The sequence below is a fragment of the Salvia hispanica genome, chromosome 6 (genome assembly GCF_029641045.1).
Source record: "Salvia hispanica isolate PSC_SH4W2 chromosome 6, Shi_PSC_v1, whole genome shotgun sequence".
Lineage (NCBI taxonomy): Eukaryota > Viridiplantae > Streptophyta > Magnoliopsida > Lamiales > Lamiaceae > Salvia > Salvia hispanica.
Window position 1 is genome coordinate 28,762,471 of NC_142697.1, and position 23,897 is coordinate 28,786,367.

General features: G+C 39.7%; 2 pseudogenes; one reads left to right on the forward strand and one right to left on the reverse strand.

The window, feature by feature from the left end:
- Positions 1 to 614: 614 nt before the first annotated feature.
- LOC148923494 (uncharacterized) lies at positions 615 to 6,909 on the reverse strand (annotated as a pseudogene).
- Positions 6,910 to 11,533: 4,624 nt separating this feature from the next.
- LOC148923495 (uncharacterized) lies at positions 11,534 to 19,180 on the forward strand (annotated as a pseudogene).
- Positions 19,181 to 23,897: the final 4,717 nt, after the last annotated feature.

Sequence of the window (23,897 nt, forward strand, 5' to 3'; positions counted from 1 at the left end):
AGGTATGGAAGGAGATCAAATAAGGGATCAATTAAAATAAAATAAATTCCTCCTTCCCAAAGCTAGGTGATTTTCGAAAATCACCCTAATATTAATAAGGCTCGATTTTCCCAATAAGAAATAGGAAAATAATTGGGTCTTGGATTTAATTTGGATAATTATCCCAAGAATTAAATTAAATCCGGAAAAATAGAATTCCTTCTCCAAAAGTCCAAGGGTTCGAAAATCTCATTATTTAGGTGGCTAGTATATATGGAAATTTTTCTCTAATATTCTCACTCACCCTTAAACAATTAATTTGCCTCATAATTTAATAAATCACATGCCACATCACATAGTCAACAATTTTGACTTTTCAAACTTCCCGGTCAAAGAAACTCATGCAATAAATTCAATTATCAAATAATTCACATCTCCCACGTCATCAATAATAAATTCTAGGGCTCTAAAATTAGGGTTCGGAAATTCGGGATGTTACAATGTATCTGGCAACAACATAGGGAAACCAAAGTTGAGATACGAAACAAAGCACACAGACAACAACACAAATAAAAAAAAATAAAAAGGCAAAGATGAGCAGTGGATGTTTTTGGGTAGAGCAGTGTTGTTGGTGATCAGAGTGGCTTAGTCTCTTTGACGTGAAAGTTGAAGTTGTAATAGCTGACGCCAGTGTAAATACCATCAGCCAGATCAGTATATATAACTTGGCCGTCAAAGGAACTCCTGTCCTCCTGAGTGTAATGATAAGGAATATTGCAGGTCCCTCTCGTTCCGACGTAATCCACTGTAACGCTACTCTTCCCCGGTACAGGAACCGTACCGGTGGCTGTAATCGAGGTAGTAGTCGTGGTGGTACGGATAGGACACCGAAGAGGGTTGGAGTGGATGCTGGTAGGTCTGCGGCGGCTGCTGGTATTGCTGGGGCGGCTGCCATGGATTGTCCCAGCATGTTGGCGGGTGTGGTTGGGCGATTTGCAGGGGCAGTGTGTACTCCGGATCTGGATAGGAGTACCCAAATTGCACGTCTTGTCTCTGGGGTTACCAACACGATGTGGGGCTCGGCATGGGCAGTGGCAAGGAGAACTGTCTGTCGAATTGGCGATGATGGTAAGCGGTGTAGGTGTATGACATGATGGCAGAAATATGGAGGAAGAGATTCGATGAAAGCACCAGATGATACGAGGTAACTCGTATCGGGGGATAACTGCGAGAGATCGCGGAGAAGATATTGGTTCGTTCGCCGGGAGAATCCCGTCGAGCAGCCAATTATCGTTCAACTAGGGTTGAGCAAGAAAATAAATTGCAGGAATGAAAGAGACGTTAAAAATAAGATAATTCTGATATATTCATTGGATTGAAGAAAATAACAATGTCACCTATTTATATTAGGAGTATTCTAAGTTAATGAGAAAGAAATAAATCTAACTTACTGAACAAGAAATAAATATGCTAGAAAGATATGATAGCTAAATAATTAATAAGATACGAGGGATATTCTTGAAGATATTCCCGTATCATGGTATCCCACTGTAACGTCCCGCTGATCTCGTAATGCACAGTAATCATCGCTTTTTCAATGAAGGGCAGACCCGCTTCGATGCTCGCAAACACACCCGCAGTCAAAGACACACTGCGGGTAAAGCTATAAGATTTCTGATCTTCATACGTAATCGAGACCGCCATGTTAGCCTCCTCCGCCTTGCTGTTGATAAGCGTGGCCGAGACGGCCAAGTAAGGCACCTCGTCGAAAATCCGAGCGTACTCCATCTAATACACCACGTTGTAGATCTTTCTCCCCACCACGGACTCATGCACTTCCATTATTGCTTCTTTTATGAGTGAGGTAGCGGAAGCACTCAGCCCTTCGATCTCGCTTTCCGGGCTCTGGCCTTTGAGACGGCGACAGTAGTTTTTGTTGTCCACACTGCGGATTGCGATTGATGTTTCGTCGCTTTTGATAGGCTGGAATTTTTTCCGATCAGGAATAATACCCATAACAACCCATGAACTAATCGTCTATGAGATGACCCAGTAAGTCCCCTGTTGGATAGCGGTGGTGCACACCCGAACTCCACATTGGGAGAATTCTTCTTTTGTTCTAGGGTGTTAATTGCATTCCATCTTAATGAAGAAGAATAGATTTGTTCCCACTCAGGGAGTGACGCATAAGCATTATGCGTCACTGTAAATGAAACGCATAACTCTCGTGCGTTTTTATAGGGTGACGCATAACACTGATGCGTCTTTTAAACCAAACACATAAGAATATTGCCTTTTATAGTGACGCATAACGATTATGCGTCTTTAAGTGGTGACGCATAACCATTATGCGTCTTTGCTTAATGACGCACAAATGTTATGCGTCTTTCAACTGTTTAAATCCGGCAGAAGCAGCGTGCAGAACACATCCAAATCGCGGAGCAAGAAGAAGCGGCGACTTTCAAGCTTTCACCGGCGAAATACTATCCTTTTCCGGCGGATTTCAACCATTTGTAAACATATTCCAGTAATTGTTCTTCTATTTCACTACATTCTTCTTTTATTGCTTTGTTTGTCTAGGTTTTCCCAAAATTAGGGTTTATGATGAAATTGATGAATTTAGGGTCGATTTTTGTTGTTTTGTTGCCTATTTGTGTGTTTTACATGTATATAATGCAATGGGGAGAAGTAATTGATTCAATTTTTGTAATTGTGCCCCTTTTTACAAAGCTAAAAATTGAATCTTGGTTATGTTGCAATTTATAGCTAAACACAATTATATATAGTACTATGTTGTTAAAAATCCAAGGGTGAATCCTTACGAGTAGGTGCTAAAATGCGATCCAAGAGTTGCTCTGCCATTGTCAAGAATCAAAAGTGTTATTAGTGATGAAATTGCATATCTTAATAAACATTGTAAACAATAGTTATTAGTTTTCTTACCCCATATTGTGGACTTTTTGAAATAAAAGTATTGGATTTCAAAGCCGTACAAGAAATATTGGAATATAGTTTTTTACTTTAATTGAAGTTGCAATTTAAGTTGGATTATTGAGTTTTTATGATAAAATTTGAATCTTGATTGTGTTTTACAATATTTTTCAAATTTTTGTTATAGTTACTCATTATTATATCTTACTAAAGATTGTAGTTATTGGATATGTAGATTTTCAACTTATGCCATGTTGTATGATTGATGATATCAAGCAGATGGCATCTTCAAGTTCTGAAAGATAGTTATGCTATGGACCTGAGGATCCATCACTACTCTTTCATCAAAATGAACACATTTCAGCCTCATGATATAATGCACACCTCCCTCTCGTACTTCACCACATGAGTTCTTACATGATCCAAAAACCACGACCAACTGTCATTGGTTTCTTCATCCACCACAGCATATGCAATAGGCAAGCATGTTTTGTTAGCATCAAAACCACAAGCAACAAGCAGCTTACCTTTAAATCTTCCTTGGAGGTGAGTCCCGTCTATTGTTAAAACTGGTGCTGCCTTCTGGAAAGCATGTATTGCAGGCCCAAATGCCCAGAAAACATAGTTAAACACATTTGTACGTCTCTGACTCAACAGCTCGTTGTGCTTCCACTCAACAATTGTGCCCGCATTATGTGACTAGAGTTCAAACATGTAGCTTGGCAACTGCCTGAATGATTCCTCCCATCCACCATATACAAACTCTATAACCTTTCTCTTTGCATACCATGCCTTCTTATAACTGATCGACACACCAAATCTGTCTTGAACATCAGCTATTATTGAGAAGACCTTGAAATCGGCACATTGTCGCACATGATGTCGAATACACAGAGCAATCATTGCTGATGAGAAGTTAGCATGATCTCTGTTAGCACGATGGCCTACACGAGTATGTCGACCCACCCACTTTCTAACTTCCCACGTATCGTCATGCGCCCTTTGTGTAACTGAAATCTCCCACTTACATTCCATCGATTTTTCAGCGTTGGTGGTGCTGATGATGCCTATACTTGTTGCTGTCGTTCCTGCTGGGAATTTGCATACGGCATGCCACCTTCTTAATTTGCTCTCGACGACCTTTAACTGTTTATCCTGCCACAAACTCCACATAGTTATAGCAGTCTTCACATGAAGCTTGGAATCAAATTTTGTTCCCAACACAATCCGATGCGGTTCTTTCTCATCCCAATACAAATCGATGTGTTCATTATCAACAACATCATCAGATACTCCAAAAGGATGACTTGGTAATTCGCGAAAGAATTTCAACCCCTTAGTGTTGTATTCCGAAAGTGGTTTTTCACCTTGTACAACAGGTTTACATGGTATTATCTCATCATCAGAAGAACCATCACCATCATCAGAAGAACCATCACCATCATAGAGATCGGGTTCTGGCTCAGTATCAGATAGTGCTGTTGGCTCATTAAGAACATCTGCAACATCTACCTCATCATTCAATCCAACACCAACATCAACAGCATCTACAACATCTCTCTGCTCATTCATACTATGATCAAAGTTCATATGTTCACCCTTCGCAGATGATCCAATACCACAGTCAGAGCTCATAAGTTCAACCCTCGCAGATGATCCAATACCACAGTCAGAGCTCATAAGTTCAACCCTCGCAGATGATCCAATACAACAATCAACAACCGGTGAGATTTCTGAACTTCTTACAGGTGAATACTCAACAAATAATTCAATACATCCACTTGAATTTTGAGCATTGTTGAACATAAACATTACACTTTCATCATTGCAAATCACAGAACATGTATAACTCATACCGGAAGCAAAGACTATACATTGTCTCCACAATACTTCAATAGTGTGTTGGTTCATATCTATTCTCATCGCATCAAATATCATTGCTATCAATTCAGAATAGGAAACACACGAATTTAATACGATGGAGCTCCTCGCACGAGTTGGATCATAACCAATACCCATATGTAGTAGTTGAACTACTCTACCACCCCAATACAAACTCACAAATACTTGCATGATTTCTGCATCAAAAACATTTTCCAAAAACAACAATTAGGGACATTTTTTCTATAAGCCCTAATTTAATAAATTGGGTAAAACTAACAAATGAAAACAAAATAAACATGAATAATGATGAATGTAGCTAAATTGAAGAACAATTACTGGAACTTATGGATAAAATGTTGGAAATCGACCGAAATCGCCGGACATCACCGGAAATCGCATACACCCGTGAGGAATTGGAAGCGAAATCTGTTCTGGTCTGCGCGCTGCTTCTGCCGGATTTAAACAGTTGAAAGACGCATAACAGTTATGCGTCATTAAGCAAAGACGCATAATGGTTATGCGTCACCACTTAAAGACGCATAATCGTTATGCGTCACTATAAAACGCAATATTCTTATGCGTTTGGTTTAAAAGACGCATCAGTGTTATGCGTCACCCTATAAAAACGCACGAGAGTTATGTGTTTCATTTACAGTGACGCATAATGCTTATGCGTCACTCCCTGAGTGGGAACAAATCTATTCTTCTTCATTAAGATGGAATGCAATTAACACCCTAGAACAAAAGAAGAATTCTCCCCACATTAGTATGATATTGTTAGCTTTGGGCAAAGCCCTCACGGTTTTGCTCTTGGGGTACACCCCAAAAGGCCGCATACTAATAGAGTTGGGGTAGCCATTATATATGCTTGCAACTCTTGTCCATTCTCCGATGTGGGATATGGTTTGCTCTACTACAATTCTTCCCTCAAACCAAGACCACCAGACCACAGACCACATGAGTGCCTCATGTTACAGGTCACCAGGTCACCCACATGTCTTGGTCGAGCTCACGCAGAGACATCGGAGAACTTGCAAGCGCAACCACCGAACCCCGAGCCACACAGGCCCAGCCCTTAACCAGGGCTCAGATACCACTGTTGGGTATCGGTGATGCACACCCGAACTCCACATTAGTATGATATTGTCCGCTTTGGGCAAAGCCCTCACGGTTTTGCTCTTGGGGTACACCCCAAAAGGCCTCATACTAATGGAGTTGGGGTAGCCATTATATATGCTTCCAACTCTGGTCCATTCTCCGATGTGGAATATGGTTTGCTCTACCACATCCCCATTACGAGACATGTAGATAGGGCTGTCAAAATGGTCGGGAATTGGATAGCCGAAATTTGTTTAATCTATTGGTTTTAAATTTAAGAAATTATGCATTTATTTTAATATTTAAAAAATTTAATTAAAAGTTTGTAATTAAAATTCAAAATCAAGATTGGATATCCGAATTTGACAGGCCTACCTGTAGATGACGTTATCTGGACATGCCCATCCGGGTGCTGCTCCACTAGGAAGCTGGAGTTTTCGTCGTTGGGATCGTCGGATATGAACTGCAAGCTTCCTGACTGATCACTGAGATACTTGCTGTTATCCCCCTTGAACGCCACCGCGGAGGCAGTTTAACCAATGTGTTCATATCCACAAAGGTTAGGTAACTTCTCTTATCAATATAGCCCGGATCTCCATTCGAGTAGAAGGTGAGGATCGGGCCCTCTAACATCACGCGCCCTCTGCTCTGGACGTGCCTCAAGTAGAAGGTCCCGCTGTCGTCAACCGGAAGTGGCTCGAACAAGGTACAAGTGGGCTTCGTGATGTCCTCTTCTGGCTGGTCGATTTCGCCAACAATTTCGCCCGTGGCAGGGTTCCGCCCCCAGTAGAGGTTGAAATAGCTGAACCGGAGGTGGACGTAAGTGCTGTTGCTGCCTGTGGAACGCTCCACTTCTATCTTCGCCAGCGTGCTAAAAACATCCTCATCTCCCACGGCTATGCTCCCGGCCTTATGCGCGCCGTTAAAGTATGCGGTGAGGTTTCGACTGTTGTCGTATTTCGATTTGAGCACGATCACCTTTGGAAGCGTGACTGCACCCAATACACTAGTTGCCATCCTGAAAATGAATAACCAAAATTTAATTACCAACAAAACCATAAATTAAACTAATTAGTACTGTAGTAATGGAGCTTAAATTAAATCAAATCAAAGAATGATTACAAAGATTTAGAGAAGATGGAATGATTTTCTTGATTCTTGCTCTCTGTGATTTTCTACAAATGGTACGACTCTATTTATAGATCAAGTTTAAGGCTCTTCTATACTTGGTAGTTAGATAATTGTGTTAAACCGGAAAAGAACTAAGTTGGTTTTCTCTTTCCAAATTTTGATGTTATTACCGATCTCCATTCTACTAACTTTTTTAACCTTCTTTTTTACTACTATATTTCTTATTCTCCGTCCCACAAAAATATGCACTCTTTCTTTTTAGTTCGTTCCATAAGAATATGCATTATATAATTTTGGAAAGTCTCTTCTCTCTAATGAGGTGGGACCCAGTCACATTTTGTTATAAAATTAATTAGTACTCCTTCCGTCCCCAAAGAATATGCACTTTGGGTTCGGCAAGATTTTTAATTTGCAAAATTGGTAAAGTAAGAGAGAGGTAGAGAGAAAAAAGTGACTAAAGTACTGTTATTGGAGAATGGGTCTCACCTCATTAGAGAGAAAATAGTTTCTAAAATTGGAAAGTGCATATTCTTGTGGAACAGACTAAAAAGGAAATAGTGCATATTCTTTTGGAACGGAGGGAGTACTACTTAAGGTATGACACACATTCCACAAACGTTTTCAACCAACTTTTCATTACATTCTTAAAACTCGTGCCCTCATAGAAAAATATGCCATATTCTTTTTTTATGGCCTGGTCTCATAAATTTAGTCAATATCTATTTATAAAAACTTTTTTTTTCTTTCTCTCCGTATTAATATTCTCACTTGAATCTATCATGGATTTTAAGAAATGTTAAGGGAAAGTACATGGATAAAAGTTAATGAAGTATGAGTCTCACTTACACTATATACTCCTTATGTATATCATTTAAAGAGTCCTTTTTGATTCGACACGAGTTTTAAGAAATTGTTTGAATTTGTGAAGAAAAATAAAGGGAGAAAGTGAGTGGAACGTGAGACCCATTTTTAATACTTCCTCCGTCCCCGATTAGGAGTCACACTTTTCCATTTCGGTTCGTCCCCAATTAAGAGTCACACTTCATTTTTACCATAAATAGTAAGTATGTCCTACATTCCACTAGCTCAATTTACTCACATTTTATTATAAAACCAATATTAAAAAAATAGGTCCCACATTCCACTAACTTTTTCAACCAACTTTTCTTTACATTTCTTAAAACTCGTGTCCGGTCAAAGTGTGACTCCTAATCGGGGACGGAGGGAGTTAGTTTTGTACTAATATTAGTAGAACTAGAATTTGGGATCAGCATGCTAAAAGTAAAATAAAGTAAGGGTTGGTTTGGTTTGCCATATAATATTGCTCTTGAAAAGGTATGGCCTCTGGAAAATGTATGCTTTACTGAAGCAGCCTCGTACATAATTATTGTTTGGTTTGTAAATTAGAATTTCATGATGCAGCCAATTTTGTGTTTGGTTTGGCGGCAATAACCTAGTGGGAAATTAAAATGACTTAGTTACTCATTAAATTGGAGTGCAGCGTGAGTGAAACCTTGTGAAGAAATGAGGGTATAAAAGTAAACTTATTTTACTAAATGGACCACTGTTCAAAACCAATTTAGGTATCGGAGGGGGTAGGTGCTGATATGAAAAGTGTGCATTTCAACATTTATTGCTTGGGCCTTCATCAATTAGGCAGGCCAAATAATTTTGTTTTATGACAATCCAAATGTAGGAAAAAAGGCCCTCTAGAATCAGCTAAATGCCCTTATGGCAAACCAAACACACCCTAAATGAATCTATTAACAATCCAAAATATTAATCCAAAATATTAAATGACTCTTTAAATAGTGAATTTTGAAAGTATTAATTTTAAAATAATTATGAATATAATGAATTAGCAGAACGTGGAACTTTCTAGTTATTACTATTTCTAGAAAATAAAGAATTGAGATTTTCACTCACGTACTAATTGAAATGAAAAAAGAACTTTTGTTTTTGCATAGACGGGTTTTAGTTTTCATTGTCAGGGTGGGGCCCATGGTACCAAAATTTTAAAACATTTTCAAAGTATATTTTAGTATTTTATATATTAAAGTTATAATTTTTGTATAGAAGTAATTTTTATAAAATTATTTAAATTTGAGAATTTGAAATTGTTACCTCTCGTAGCTTTTAATTTGGATCATATACGTGAAAGGTCTAGCTCGACCACAATATGGGCAAGTTTTCATTAATATAAAAGGAAAAAAAGTTTTCCACTGGATAATACTATCTCCGTTCACAAAAATATTAAGTTATTAATGATTAGTCTATTTAATGTTAATTAAGATTTAGTTACAATTTAAAATTAAGTAATTTTGCAAATCTATCAGCTTTCATTAAAATTTATTAAACAAATGGAAAAACCGTATTGCCATACTTATAAAATATTTATACAAAATTTAAGTACTTTTTGTTCTTTTTAATAAGTATTTAAGGTCATCCTTATTTTATTAATTGGCTTCTTATAATGTTATGCGAGTATTATTTATATAATAACTTTGTTTTATTGGTCTATTCTTCTACATATAACGTACTGTCGGCCGAAAAAATTAAAAATGTCATTGCTAACCTTTAGGAATTAAAAAAAAATACTACCGAACTGTATAAATAGCACTCCTTTGGATTAAAAAAATAAAAAGTTGTTTTGTCTTCGTTCAAAGTTAGCTTGTGCTCTCTCCTTGCATATATAAAAATTGCTTATCGTAGGATTGGATGAACTAATGAAAAATACAATAATATATTATAGAAAAATCTTATAATACTACAATTCAAGCGACACTACTATCTTCACATCAAAATTATCAATAAGCTTTCTAAATTACATTATATAGTACTCCCTCCGTCCCGCTTTAGAAGTCCCGGTTGAGTCGGACACATGTTTTAAGAAAAAAGTGTTTGAGTGTAATAAATAAATATTGTAGTGGATGTTGGGACCCACTTTTAATTGAGTGTCCAATAAATAAATGTTATAGTGGATGTTGAGACCCACTTTTAACACTTTTTTATTAGTTGTAGTGGATTTTGGGACCCACTTTTAACACTTTGTAGACATTTTTTATTAATTTATCTTAACCGGGACTCCTAAAGCGGGACGGATGGAGTATTATTTACTACTCCCTTCGTCCCATAAAAAATGTCACACTTTCCTTTTTAGTTTGTCCTACAAAAGATATCATATTTCCTTTTTTGGAAAAAGTTCTCTCTCATATGAATATAAAAGTTATATTTTATCTCTCTATTTAACACACAAAACAAAACCTCCTAAAATTTCGTACTGTCCCACAACTGTGACATCTTTTGTGGGACGGAAGGAGTATATATCAAATAGTAATATGTTAAGCTACGTCTAAATTTAAATAAAATATAGTACATAATTACAAGTTTATAGAGAATATCATGAGGAAACTGCATTAGTAAGTAATGGTCGGTCCCTTATTAAATTCAGACCTTACCCTCTAAACAAATTAAAAATTATGCACTTTTGTCCATTGTGGCAGCCCACTAGCCAAAATAAGAAAATGTGATCATGATTAATAAATACAAGAGGAAAATAGTTAGTTAAATCACGTTTAAAATCGTGATCTTTTGGATTAAAAACAAAAGATTGTTTTGTCTTCATTCGGCGTTGGTTTAATAAATTTTTCCAAATCTGAGAGTAAGAAACAAAAGCATCTTCGTTTACCTATTTTCCACTCGTTCATAATAATTGAGACCAACCATATTTTATTTATGTATTGCCTTCCACTCAATCGGAATGGTTTAAAATTGATAATAATTGAGGCCGGCCATAATATATTTATTTATACCTATTAATTTTAGGCATCTAGGGTTTATATAGGGTTGTTAAAGTGGTGACAGTAGCTAGATAGATTTTTATTCATGAATTATAATCATTTGGATTGAAAAACAGATGGTTTTTTGTCGTCATCCGGCGTTAGTCTCTCCTTCCATCAATAATCAATATTAATAGGTTTCATGTCGTGTGCTATGAAATTTAATTTTAATAAAAATGATTGAAAAAATTTAGATAAATAAAAAATCCAACTTAATAAAAATTTGATACATCCTGCTTTTTTGTGTTGTTTTTTCTCTCTTTTTAGGAGAGTCGGTAGTATCTAGGATTGGGCGAACATGTGTTTCTCTCTTGTGTTTTCTAACTTTTCTTTTAGTTTTGTGATATATTTTTTTGGTATTCACATTTTAGCAAAAGATTATAAAAAAATTCAACAAAGCCGTTTATTTTCATCATTTTAGAAATGAAAGGTCATTTATACGATGAAAGTGGAGATGACCAACCACATCACACTTGTGATTGATTACATAATCATAACAATAACCATATATTATATTTTTTGTGCTTTGCACTGTAAAAGTAAGAAGTCGGTAGTGAAAATGTTTAGTTAGTGTGCTTATAATAAAATTATTTTTAAATCTATGTGCAGTGAATCGATCTTATCTTGCTATATAATTTCTTAACATTTTCAGGTAGAAGAAAGAAAGAAACATGACAACTAGTGCAGTACTGTCAGACACGCTTCCAAGATACATCGTGATCAAATCCAAACTTCACAGCGACAAAGGCAATGCATACTTCAACGCAGACGGTGGCTCCGTGCTCGTCGGAGAAGATGACGTTTACAGCACGCTCGTCAAGATTGAAGTCGAGAAAGCAACGGTAAACGAAAAGTATGTTAACCTGCGATTCGGTTATTTCAACAGGTTCTGGCAGCGGAAAGAAAACGACAAATTCATCGTTGCTGAATCCGACCAGCCTGAGGAGGACGTCACAAAGTCCACTTGTACCTTGTTCGAGCCAGTCAAGGTTGATGACGACGGCGTCTTCTACCTGACACACGTCCAGAGCGGAGGGCGCGTGTGATATGAATTTGATTCCGATCCTAACTAGAATTTGATAAATTTGAGAGCTTCCCTAGTTGAGGTGCTAGGGTTTGAGAGAATTAGGGTTGAGACAATAGGTAAATTTTTATTACTTATTTCTCAAGACTCGATCTATGGGAATTCTATAATATATAGAATTCCCCCTGCTTGATTCGGACTTACGATTCGGGAAAGAATCAAGAAGAAAACCCGAAAAGATTTGACTCTATCTTGCTAAACAAAAAGAAGATACTAAATCAAACAAAAATATCTCTAAGAAATAAATAAACGTAAATAACTCAAGCTAATCACTTAGGCACATAATCCTTGTATTTGCTGGGCGGGCCTGCATTACGCTTCAGACGGTCTTTCTTGGGCTGGGTCTGCTTCTTCACGGTCTTGGCTCTTCCAGCGAGATTCTGGTTCGTCTCTGCACTAGCTGTCACGATCCCTTGACTAGTGTCTTGTTCCTCCTCTTGAACGATTGTTGGCTGAGGTCCGTTGCTCGACGATGAGTTCCTATCAACTCCCCCATCGACGAGAACCACCTTGTCCTCAAGGTGAAGATCCGGGAAATGTTCTTTGAGGAGCACAACTGACTCCCACGACGGAACGGCGCCCGCGTCCGACGACCAGCCGACCAACCATTGTTCCTGGGGTACCCCATCAACGAGGACTGTGCGAGAGGCCGTCGCACAGATCGGTGTGTCGCATGGGTCGCTGCGATGAAACACGGCTGGTAGAGATGCCGTGGCCGAAATAAATGGCACATACTTCTTCAAAAGAGATACATGGAATACATTATGGATCTTGCTATCCGCCGGCAAAAGCAGACGATATGCCACCTTCCCGATTCGCTCCATTATCTCATAAGGACCATAGTATCGCCGTGCTAGCTTGTTCGAAGTCGGCCGACCCACCGAAAGCTGGCGATAAGGCTGCAAACGCAGCAGAACACGGTCGCCAACATTGAATTCCACATCCCGACGACGGCTATTGGCGAACTCTGCCATAGAATCCTGAGCTCGCGCGATACGGCGCTTTAACTTCGCAAGAGTATCCTGTCGTTCAGTCAACAGCTCCTGAACTGCTGTGTTGTGTGACGGGCGAGGATACGTCGCAAACAGATTAGGAGGTTCCCTCCCATACAAAGCCTGAAATGGAGACATGCCAAGGCTGGCGTTGATGCTGCAATTTAGAGCCAATTCGGCCCAGGGAAGGAGATCAAACCACCGCGCAGGTCTGTCAAAAACGAAGGCGCGCAAATATTGTTCCAGGGCCCTATTCGTCACCTCCGACTGGCCGTCTGTCTGGGGATGGTACGCTATTGTAAACTGTAATTTCGTCCCACTAAGCTTCAGAAGTTCCCCCCAGAATTCGCTCATAAATATGGAGTCTCGATCAGACAACAGCTTCGCCGGGAACCCATGCAACTTGACCACAGTATTAACGAAGAGGCGTGCTACACGCGGTGCGTCAAAACCCGTCTTCAAAGCCCCAAAGTGGGCGTACTTCGACAAACGATCCACGACCACCATAACCGCTGTATAACCATTCGAGGGGGGAAGCCCGACGATGAAATCCATGGACGCGGCCTCCCAAACCATGCCCGGTATGGGTAACGGCTGAATCAGACCGTTCGGCTTGTCGCGGGTGTACTTCGTTGATTGGCACGTAAAACACGCGGCCACATAATCGCGAACGTCACGACGGAGGCCCAGCCAATAAAACACGGCGGACACGCAGGCTAACGTTCTCTGCACACCGGGGTGGCCCGCCGCGGGAGAGTCGTGACACTCCGCAAGGATAGCTGACCGCGCAAGGGAATCGCGGCTAACATAAACCCGCGTCTTGAAATAGAGGATGCTATCCCTAACAGAAATATGCGGTGGAGCATCTCCTGAAGCTACTGCCCGGTGGAGAGCCAGCAGATCGGGCAGCTGCTCGTTTTCACGGCGAATCATCTCAATCACAGCCGGAATAGGACGAGCATAGAGGGAGAACAACTTAGCGGCAGTGTCGGGGCTGTCATCATCCCGCCGCGATAAGGCATCTGCCACTTTATTAGACGCCCCCGATTTGTATTCAATGGAGAATTTGAAACCCATCAACTTGCGGACGTAGAATTGTTGATCGGGAGTCTGCACCACCTGTGCAAGGAGCTCGCGAAGGCTGCGCTGGTCCGTCCTGATAATAAATTCGCGACCCAAGAGGTACTGTCGCCATTTTTGAACCGCTTCCACGATGGCATACAACTCCTTATGGTAGGTAGATGCTACGCGTCGGCGAGGCCCCAACTTCTTACTAAAGTATGCCAACGGGTGTCCCTGTTGCATCAATACTGCCCCAACTCCAAAGTCGGATGCATCCGTTTCTATCACAAACTGCAGAGAGAAATCTGGAAGTCGCAGAACCGGGGTCGAACTCATTGCCTCTTTGAGTGCGGTAAAGCTCGCTGCTGCCTGCTCGCTCCAATTAAAGGAGTCCTTTTTTAATAATTCAGTGAGTGGTGCTGCGATGACGGAGTAGTTCTTCACAAATCTACGATAGTACCCCGTCAAGCCCAAAAATCCGCGTAGGCGTTTAACATTGGTGGGTTGCGGCCACACAAGCATAGCCTCGATCTTTGACGGATCGACCCAAAGCTCACCGGCCGAGATAATGTGACCCAAGTAGTCAATTGTCGAAACACCGAAAGCACACTTCGTCTTCTTTATAAAAAAGGAGTTATCCCTTAGAATGGCCAATACTTCGCGGAGATGGGCGACGTGCTCCTCTGCCGAGCTGCTGTAGACGAGTATATCGTCAAAAAATACTATCACAAAGCGGCGAAGGAGGGGCTTGAAGATCCCATTCATCGCTGCCTGGAATGTGGAATGGGCATTTGTCAGGCCGAACGGCATCACTAAAAATTCAAAGTGGCCGTCATGGGTACGAAAGGCAGTCTTGTGATGTCACCTACATGCATTCTAATCTGGTGATATCCCGAACGAAGGTCCAGTTTCGAGAAAACCACCGCTGCGTGTAGCTCGTCGAACAGCTCATCCGCTGTCGGGATTGGAAAGTGGTCTGGAGTTGTCGCCGCATTTAGAGCGCGGTAGTCGACACAAAACCGAAACGTGCCGTCCTTTTTGCGAACCAGGAGAACAGGGGAGGAAAAGGGGCTGGTGCTGTGTTGAATGACGCCCTGAGATAACATCTCCTTAACTTGACGCTCAATCTCTGCCTTCTGGAAATAGGGATAACGGTAAGGACGCACATTGATTGGCTTACCCGTACTCGACAAGTGAATCCTGTGATCCCAGCATCGGGCGGGTGGAAGACCCGACGGGGCGTCAAATACCCCAGCAAATTCATCGATAGCAGCCTGTAGCGCGGGGTTCACAGAAGGAGATGGTGTGGCGTCGGGGGTGGTGTCCGTTGCCGGTCCCATGTCCAAGGGGATAATCTCAAAAATATCTGATTCACGGTCCTGGCCAATGAGGGAGAACAGGCTGTTGTAGGATATCCTCTTAGGTGGAATGTCCTCACCCTGCAACAGGATCGACATATTTTTCCACATGAATTCCATGGAAAGATCGCGGAAATCGATCGCCACTTTACCCAAAACCTGAAGCCATTGCACCCCGAGGATGACGTCCGGGCCTTCTACTTGCAAAAGGAACAGGTCAATATCAAACCGATGGCCCTGCAGAGAGATAGGTGTGTTGAGACTAACATAATCGCATCGCAACGATGCACCATTGCCAACAAAAACCCGAAAAGGAGAAATAGTGTGAAGCGAAAGACTTAGCTTTTCCGCGACGGCGGGCTTGATGAAATTATGGGTGCTGCCGCCGTCAATCAACACTGACACCGGTGCCTCTTAAATGATGCCCGTCACTCAGATGGAACGGGGTCTGAGCTTGGGCCCAATAACCAGAATGCGAGAGACATCCCCTGAGATAACCATATTCTCGGCCTCCATGGTCTCAGGCTCTTCCTCGTCGTCGGATAATGGTTCCTCCACGTCATCCTCACCCATAAGAGCATAGAATTTCTTGCTGCAAACGTGGGATCTGGAGTACGGTTCCGGGCAATACCAGCAAAGTCCCCTTTTCGTGCGGTCAGCACGTTCCGCCTCCGAGACACGAACCACTGGATAATCAGTTGGTGCCTGCGAATCGCGCTGGGTTCGGGTTGGAGTTGGCGGCAGACGAGTGCTGTCGAGGGATTTCTGGGCAGAAGGCTGCTGTTTTTGGTTCAGCCTGAAGTCGCGAGGCTGCCAAGCTGATCGGGAACCGGTTGTTGTCGCGGCCTAACACGCCGCAAGCTGTTGCGCGAGCGCGATAGCGTCGCTGAGAGACGCAGGCCGGCGAGTCAAGAGCTCATGCTTGAGATTAGGCGATAAACCCGCAATAAACAAGGAGGTCAGGGTGCCATCCCCAACGTGTGATACCTTTCGGAGGATTGGCTCAAATTCGGTGAGGTACGTCTCCAAAGACCCTTTCTGGCGTAGAGTCGCCAATCGCCCGACATAATCCTCATACAAATCCGGATCAAAGCGGCGTTTGATATCGAGTAGAAACTCGTCCCATCCACGACCGTTATTGTTAGACTCCCACCAATCAAACCATTCCTCAGCCGCGTCATCCAATAGGAACTCCGTAAGGTACAAACGGTCCGCGAGAGACGTGAAAGTGTGATTATAAAACTTTTGGATTTTTTTGATCCACATGACCACACCCTCACCATTGAATCGGGGTGGGTCCATCTTCAGCTTAGGCCGAGAGTCTTGATTAAACCCCACCGGTTTAATTGTCGTCGATGTCGGCACTTGCCAGCCACGAGTGGTCGTAAGCGTCGGGCCAGCAGCCGCCGCTTCGGGGGGTTTCTTTCCCAGGTTCTCGACGGCCGTCAGTAGACGCGTCATGTGTTCATCCATCCTTTTATTCCACGAGGTCTGTTGTCGCTCGAAGGCCTCCTGAGTGAAGCGGTTGGACTGGATCTTCTTCTCGTCACCAGCGATACGAACTTTGATATCGAACATGCTCTGGCCAAGTTCCTCAATCGTGTAGGCCAGGGGGGTTTCCCTACCGGTGTGTGCTTCGTCGGATGCCATAGCCACGGTAGTAATCAGCGGGGGAAGAGAGGCTCAATGAAGCGCCAGTTGATATGAATTTGATTCCGATCCTAACTAGAATTTGATAAATTTGAGAGCTTCCCTAGTTGAGGTGCTAGGGTTTGAGAGAATTAGGGTTGAGACAATAGGTAAATTTTTATTACTTATTTCTCGAGACTCGATCTATGGGAATTCTATAATATATAGAATTCCCCTGCTTGATTCGGACTTACGATTCGGGAAAGAATCAAGAAGAAAACCCGAAAAGATTTGACTCTATCTTGATAAACAAAAAGAAGATACTAAATCAAACAAAAATATCTCTAAGAAATAAATAAACGTAAATAACTCAAGCTAATCACTTAGGCACATAATCCTTGTATTTGCTGGGCAGGCCTGCATTACGCTTCAGACGGTCTTTCTTGGGCTGGGTCTGCTTCTTCACGGTCTTGGCTCTTCCAGCGAGATTCTGGTTCGTCTCTGCACTAGCTGTCACGATCCCTTGACTAGTGTCTTGTTCCTCCTCTTGAACGATTGTTGGCTGAGGTCCGTTGCTCGACGATGAGTTCCTATCAGCGTGTCGGTAGACGCCTCGACCATGGCCTTTTACGTGGATGATACATCATCCGTCCTTGAAAAGTATGAACTATTTCCTTATTAGTTCATTTTATTTACAACTTATAGCATTACACTATAATACTAATGATATGGAACCTACTCTCCACTAAGAGCATCCACAGTGGTGGACTAGCCCAAGCCCTAGCCGCCGGCGAACGGCTAGGCCTTCTGCATGCTAGTTCACCATTGCGTGCCCTAATCGTTTGGACGAAAAAAAACACCCTAGAGCTAGGGCGTGGACGAAATCAGCTAGCCAATTATTTTTATTTTTTATTTTTTTAATTTCTATGAACTAAACTATGTTTTTTTTTTGTCTAATTCATTTTTTTTGTTGTAGTTTTTGTTGTTTTTTTCTCAAATTTATTTAAATTGCTAGGGCATTGGTTAGGCTACTGCTAGTTTATTGCTAGGCTGTTGCTAGTCCATGATGATGTGGCAGGAGGAGTTTGGGCTCGGCTATTGCTAGTACACAACCACCGTCGATGCTCTAACACTACTTACAATATATTATTTATCATTTTTTTACTTTACCAATTATACAATAAAATCTGTGTTGAAACATACGTTCATACTTTTCCGGGGACGAAGAGAGTAAAAGTAACCTAACTTTAGTGGATTGGAACACATTGGTGAAACTGCCCGCGCAAGTAGCGTTCAAAGGGAATAACGGCAAGTATCTCACACCAGGGTCGGGCGCGTTGAAATTCGACGCCCAGGATCCGAACTACGAGTATTCGAGCTGCACAGTAGAGCTGAGGCCGGATTGACATGTCCAAATAAAGCAGAACTCGGATGTTGGAAATCTCTACTGGGCGATAGAGTGGCATTCATGGCTAAATGCTATGCTTGACTCCGTTGACAAGAATATATTCTGGCCAGTCAAAATCGACGAAAATTCAATAGCGCTCCGCAGCAGGGAGACCAACAAATTCTGCCAGCGGCTCACGACCACAGCTGACTATATCGTGCATGGCCTAAGCGCGTCGTCCGCGACGATCACGAACGAAGCAATAATGGAAGTGCAAGAACTGGTGCGGGTGAGGAAGATCTACACTGAGATACAAGATGGAGTATGCTCGGATTTTCAACGAGGCGCCTTACTTGGTAGGCTCGGCCACGCTTACTAACGACGACGCTGAGGAGGCTTCGATGCAAGTGTCGGTTACGTACACGGATGAAAAATCTTATACTTTTAGCCGGAGCTTATCGTTGACAGCTGGGATCAGCGCGAGCATCGAAGCTGGCGTGCCATTCATTGAGAAGGCGTCGATTACAGTGAATTACGAGATAAATGGGACGTTTCAGTGGGATGAAACCACAACAACTACGACGTCGGTTACAGCCACCGGGACCGTTCCTGTGCCTGGGAGGAGCACGGTTATTGTGGATTATGTCGGGACGAGAGGCACGTGCAATGTTCCTTACTCTTACACTCAGGAAGACAAGAGTTCCATGGATGGCCAAATTGTTTATACTAATCAGGTTGATGGTATTTACACTGGCGTCAATTATTACAACTTCAACTTTCATGTCAGAGATACTCTGCCACTCTGAACTCCTAAAAGCATCCAATCTTTGCCTTTTTATTTCCTGAAATTGTTGTTCATGTTTGTGTGCTTTGTTTTGTAAGGTTGTTACACCCCTTTGGTTTCCTTTCCTTTGTATGAATAATGAATCATTCTGGTTGATTTGGATCGTGGACGCTGTCTGGAAATTCCTTTCTAGCTTTTCATCAAACAGTTTCTGCCTGAATGTAACTTACCAGTTATGATCCCGATTCGATGAGATAACAGCGCTATCTATAAATTAAATAGAGAAGAAACGAGATTTGAGAACCAACTAAGAAAAAGGATAAATTGTGCAGCCGATATTAAGTTTAGGCGTGGAATTTGTTCGACGAAATGCTTCAAACGAAGTGTTTTTGTACAAAGACTGCGAAATGGGCCTTAAATTCCTAGTCGATTAAATAGAAAATACTGTGAAAAATACTGCAATAAAATAAGCAATTAATTAAAAACAATTACTATATAGTAATAAACTGAATGATTGTTTTTGACGAAATGAATTGGCACATAGAAAATTATTTCGAAACAAATGTTTTCTTTATTCAAATCATTAACTTTAATTTTAACTCACTTACGAAATTCCATTCGAGCATTTCATCGAACAATTTCTGGGCTAGAATGTGAGTAAGCAGTATTACATTCAAGAGGACGTAATCCCGATTTGATGGTAACACTTTTATCAAGAAAGAGAATCTTGGAGAAGAAAGACTTGGATTGGAACCAACCAACGATAGAGTCTGGGCCCCGAGAACATATATTTACACCAAAAGAATTTACCTATATATGTTCGATCAAATGCTTCAAAGGAATTGTGTATTTTATTGAGCGAATGGGCCTTAATATTCAGTGAGTTATAATGGGCCATTAACTGCAATGGGCCTGAATATGAATATCTATAATGTGTTTCGCTTTTGTTAATCTATCCCTTTATTTTTGCTATTTTGATCCGTTCATAAAAATTATTCCATAGTTAACTTATATCATTTGAAATTCTTATTATATTTAATGATGTTAGTTCAATATCTATTTACTTTATTTTAATGTTTTTTTCTCTTAAAATTTGTGTCGATCTCTAAAATATTATTTTTGAAAACGTAGACGAGAGAGTATTAACTTCCATAGTAGTCTATAATTAATTAATCTAGAGTGATCTAAATAACAAATTAGTCCTAGTCAAGCAAATCATTGTTATACATCGCTTTATACCAGAATGTGACAGGCCAATTTGCATTTTTCATTGGAAGATCATGGGTGTTAGAGCATAAAATTAATGAATAAATATTTAATATTTTAATAGGATAGAGAATAAAATTTAAGAGAAAAATCAAATAAAAAAAAAACAAAAAGAGAAGATAAAATACAAGAAAAAAAAAGTAAAAGAGATGAAATATGTTATTTTTTAAACATTAATAAAATTATCCTAACATGGCACAACCAAATTAGATAAAATATAATCATCGATAAAAATTCATTAAAATTCTCTGTAAATAATTTCTGATATTTCCACATTTTACACAAACTAAAAATTAATTATCCCACAAATTTTCTTATATTTTGTTTACACTATCGGAGCTCATAAGTCTAAATCATCGAAATTATATTACTCCAATATTGTCAAAAATCTCTTCAATCATCCGAATATCTTAGCTCACAAAAATTTGCAGATTTTACACATTATATTTTAATTAGAAAATTAAAATATACAAATAGTTTCTGTAAATTTTATTATATTACTATGTTTTAATTGATTGTACATCTTATATATAATTAAAAGAAAATTTATGTACTAGTTTGCGGTTATTGATGAAAATAAAAATTATACGTATTCAATTTAGTGTCATGAATATTCATGAAAAAATTAATGCGAAATCGAGTGCTTCCTTTTTCCACTAAATATTGTCCAAGTTGTTTTTTTTTTCCACTTTTTAGAAAAAGACCTCACTTTCCAATAACTCATTACACTCACATTTTATTATAGATAAAATTAATATTTCATCTGTTCCAAGATAAGCGAGTCATATTCCTTTTTGGAATGTCCCGCTATAAGTAAGTCATTTCCCTATTTAGCAAAAAATACGTTCTCTTACTTTATTCTCCACCTACTTTATTCTCTTTTACTTCTCTACTTTTATCTCTCATACTTTACGATTAAATATCAATTTCTTAAATCTCGTACCCATAAGAAGTGCTTCGCTTATATAAAAGCGAGACTCACATTGCCCTAACTTTTTTCCCATCCTCTTTCCTTCATGGAGTATATAGTTCTTAAACTCAATCAGTCAAATGTGGTCAATATTTTACGGACGAAAAGAGTAATAAAAAACTAAATAAAAAATTAATTCTAACTGCAAGACAACTATAAAAAGTTATCGAATAGAATCAAATCAAGCATTGAAAAGTCACATAAACAAATGTAGTAGGAGTACACAAGTAGGAAATATTCAAAATTCAAATGAAGCAGAACGATGCATACAACCTGGGATCATCAGATACATTATATGTATCTGGAAATTATTATCAAAGCAACAACGTACGGAAACCAAATTAAGTCGAAACAAATCACACAAACATAAACAACATGAACAACATAAAGAAAAAGGAAGCAAATTAGATTGATCGAGTTATTGCCATCTTTCTTCACCTGAAAATAAATCAAAATCAATAACCCATAATTAATGCATATTTGGAGTATATAAATAAATTGCAAAGTACTAGGTTCAGCCACAAAAGCAGTAACGAAACATAGCTAATTCATATACTACTACTACATAGCTAGCTTGAGTAAAAGATAGTAGTAAGGAATTACTGAAATTCTGAGGTATGAAGCGCTGATTTTCTTGTTTCAAGTTATGTCGTAATTTTACAGAAATTAGAGGACGCTATTTAAAGATAACAATCTGAAATTTTTAAGCTCTTTCTTTAATTTACGACGTGGGACCGGATATTTGCAATTAAACTAAGACCATAAACTCTCTTCTTTCTACAAAAATCAGATTGAATTGAACACTAAAAACAACAAGGCGGCCTCCAATTATTACTCCATCGTCCCCCAAATTTTGCCATAGTTTGACTGAACACGGGTTTTAAGAAATGTAATGCAAAGTAGGTTTAAAAAGTTGGTCGGATGTGTGTTTTAATTTTAAAGTATTAGTTTTATAATAAAATATGAATAAGAATAAATTAGTGGAATATGGAATCCACTGCCAAAAATGGTAAAAAGTGAAATGTGACAAATTTTGTGGGACGGACGGAAATGGAAAAAATGTGACAAAATTTCAGGGACAAAAACTTGATCAGTGCCGAGTCAAAGTGGGACAATATTTGGGGAACGGAGGGGGTAGTATCTAAAGACTAAAAGAGACACCCTCATAGACAAATGAAATATTTTATAATTTTGTAGTTCAAGTGGACTTTCACCTAACTTTTATCATTTTAAACCGGCCATAAAAAATGTACTTACATTAGTACAAGAATAAAGCGATTTCTAATTTCAACAAAGCTTTATAGGTTTGTTCAATTTAATTAGTTTAGAGTTTAGCATATAGCCCCATCATATTTGTGATTATGTGCAATTTACAAATAGAGTAATCCACATTTCGTGGCTCTGTACTTGCAAAATATCTTTTGCGGTCCCTAGATTATTCCATTTGCTCGTTTCAAGTGATTTTTCACTTTTTGACCAAATTTTCGGACAAAAATGCCCCCAAAAGTCTATAGAGCATTTTTGTACACTCACTCTCTAAAAGTAGAGCTTAAAAATGTACTCCCTCCAGAGTCCCGTTTTTTCCATTTTAGTCCGTCTGCGCATAGAAGTCCCGGTTTATTTTTACTATAAATAGTTAAATGGTCTCATCTTCAACTAACTCATTCCACTCACTGTTCATTTAAAACTAATATATACAATTAGGACCCCTACTCCACTAACTTTTTTCCACTCACTTTTCTTAAAATTTCTTAAAACCCATGCCGCCAAGAAATAGGACTCCTAATAGCAGACGGAGGGAGTAATTCACTCTCTAAAGTGCATATTTTATTTATAAAATCAAATAATACATAGGGGTGTGTTAAGGATGAAGTTCCTTAAAAAAAAAAGGATGAAGTTCCTTAGCTCGGATAATTTGCGTCGAACGTCGCAGGAGCTGTTGCCCAACGATCACTCCGGCGTCAAATTTAGGGATAAACGGTAGTCGCGGGAGCTTTTCCCGTCGATCAAACCAAACAAAGAGAGTAGAACACAATAAAAGGAAAATAAGATAATTTGATATTTCTTGAATGCTTGAGAATAATACAATGACTCCCATTTATAAGACTAATACCATAATACCTAACTTAGTGACCAAGCAAATAATCATAAGCAAATAAGGAAAGATATGGAAAATAATTGATAGACAAATTAATAGAGATATGGAGATATCTCGTATCAACTCCCTCACGGTTAAAATCCACCTTGTTCTCAAGGTGGAAACCACGAAGCAAGAGGCGGTGATTGGTTCTCCTTGAGGCGACTTTTGTTGATCCCATACTCTCATCGCACCTCGTAGATCTGATTGGTTTGGAGCTCTGAATAGAAACTGAGCTTCCCTTGAACTCAAGAACATGGGCCGATTCTTCATAAGTTTGGAAGATTCCGCAGAAATCAGAATTCCCCTCTTGAATCTCTTTTGAGGATCATAGTAGCTAGAGACAACCAATAGCATTCTGAGCTT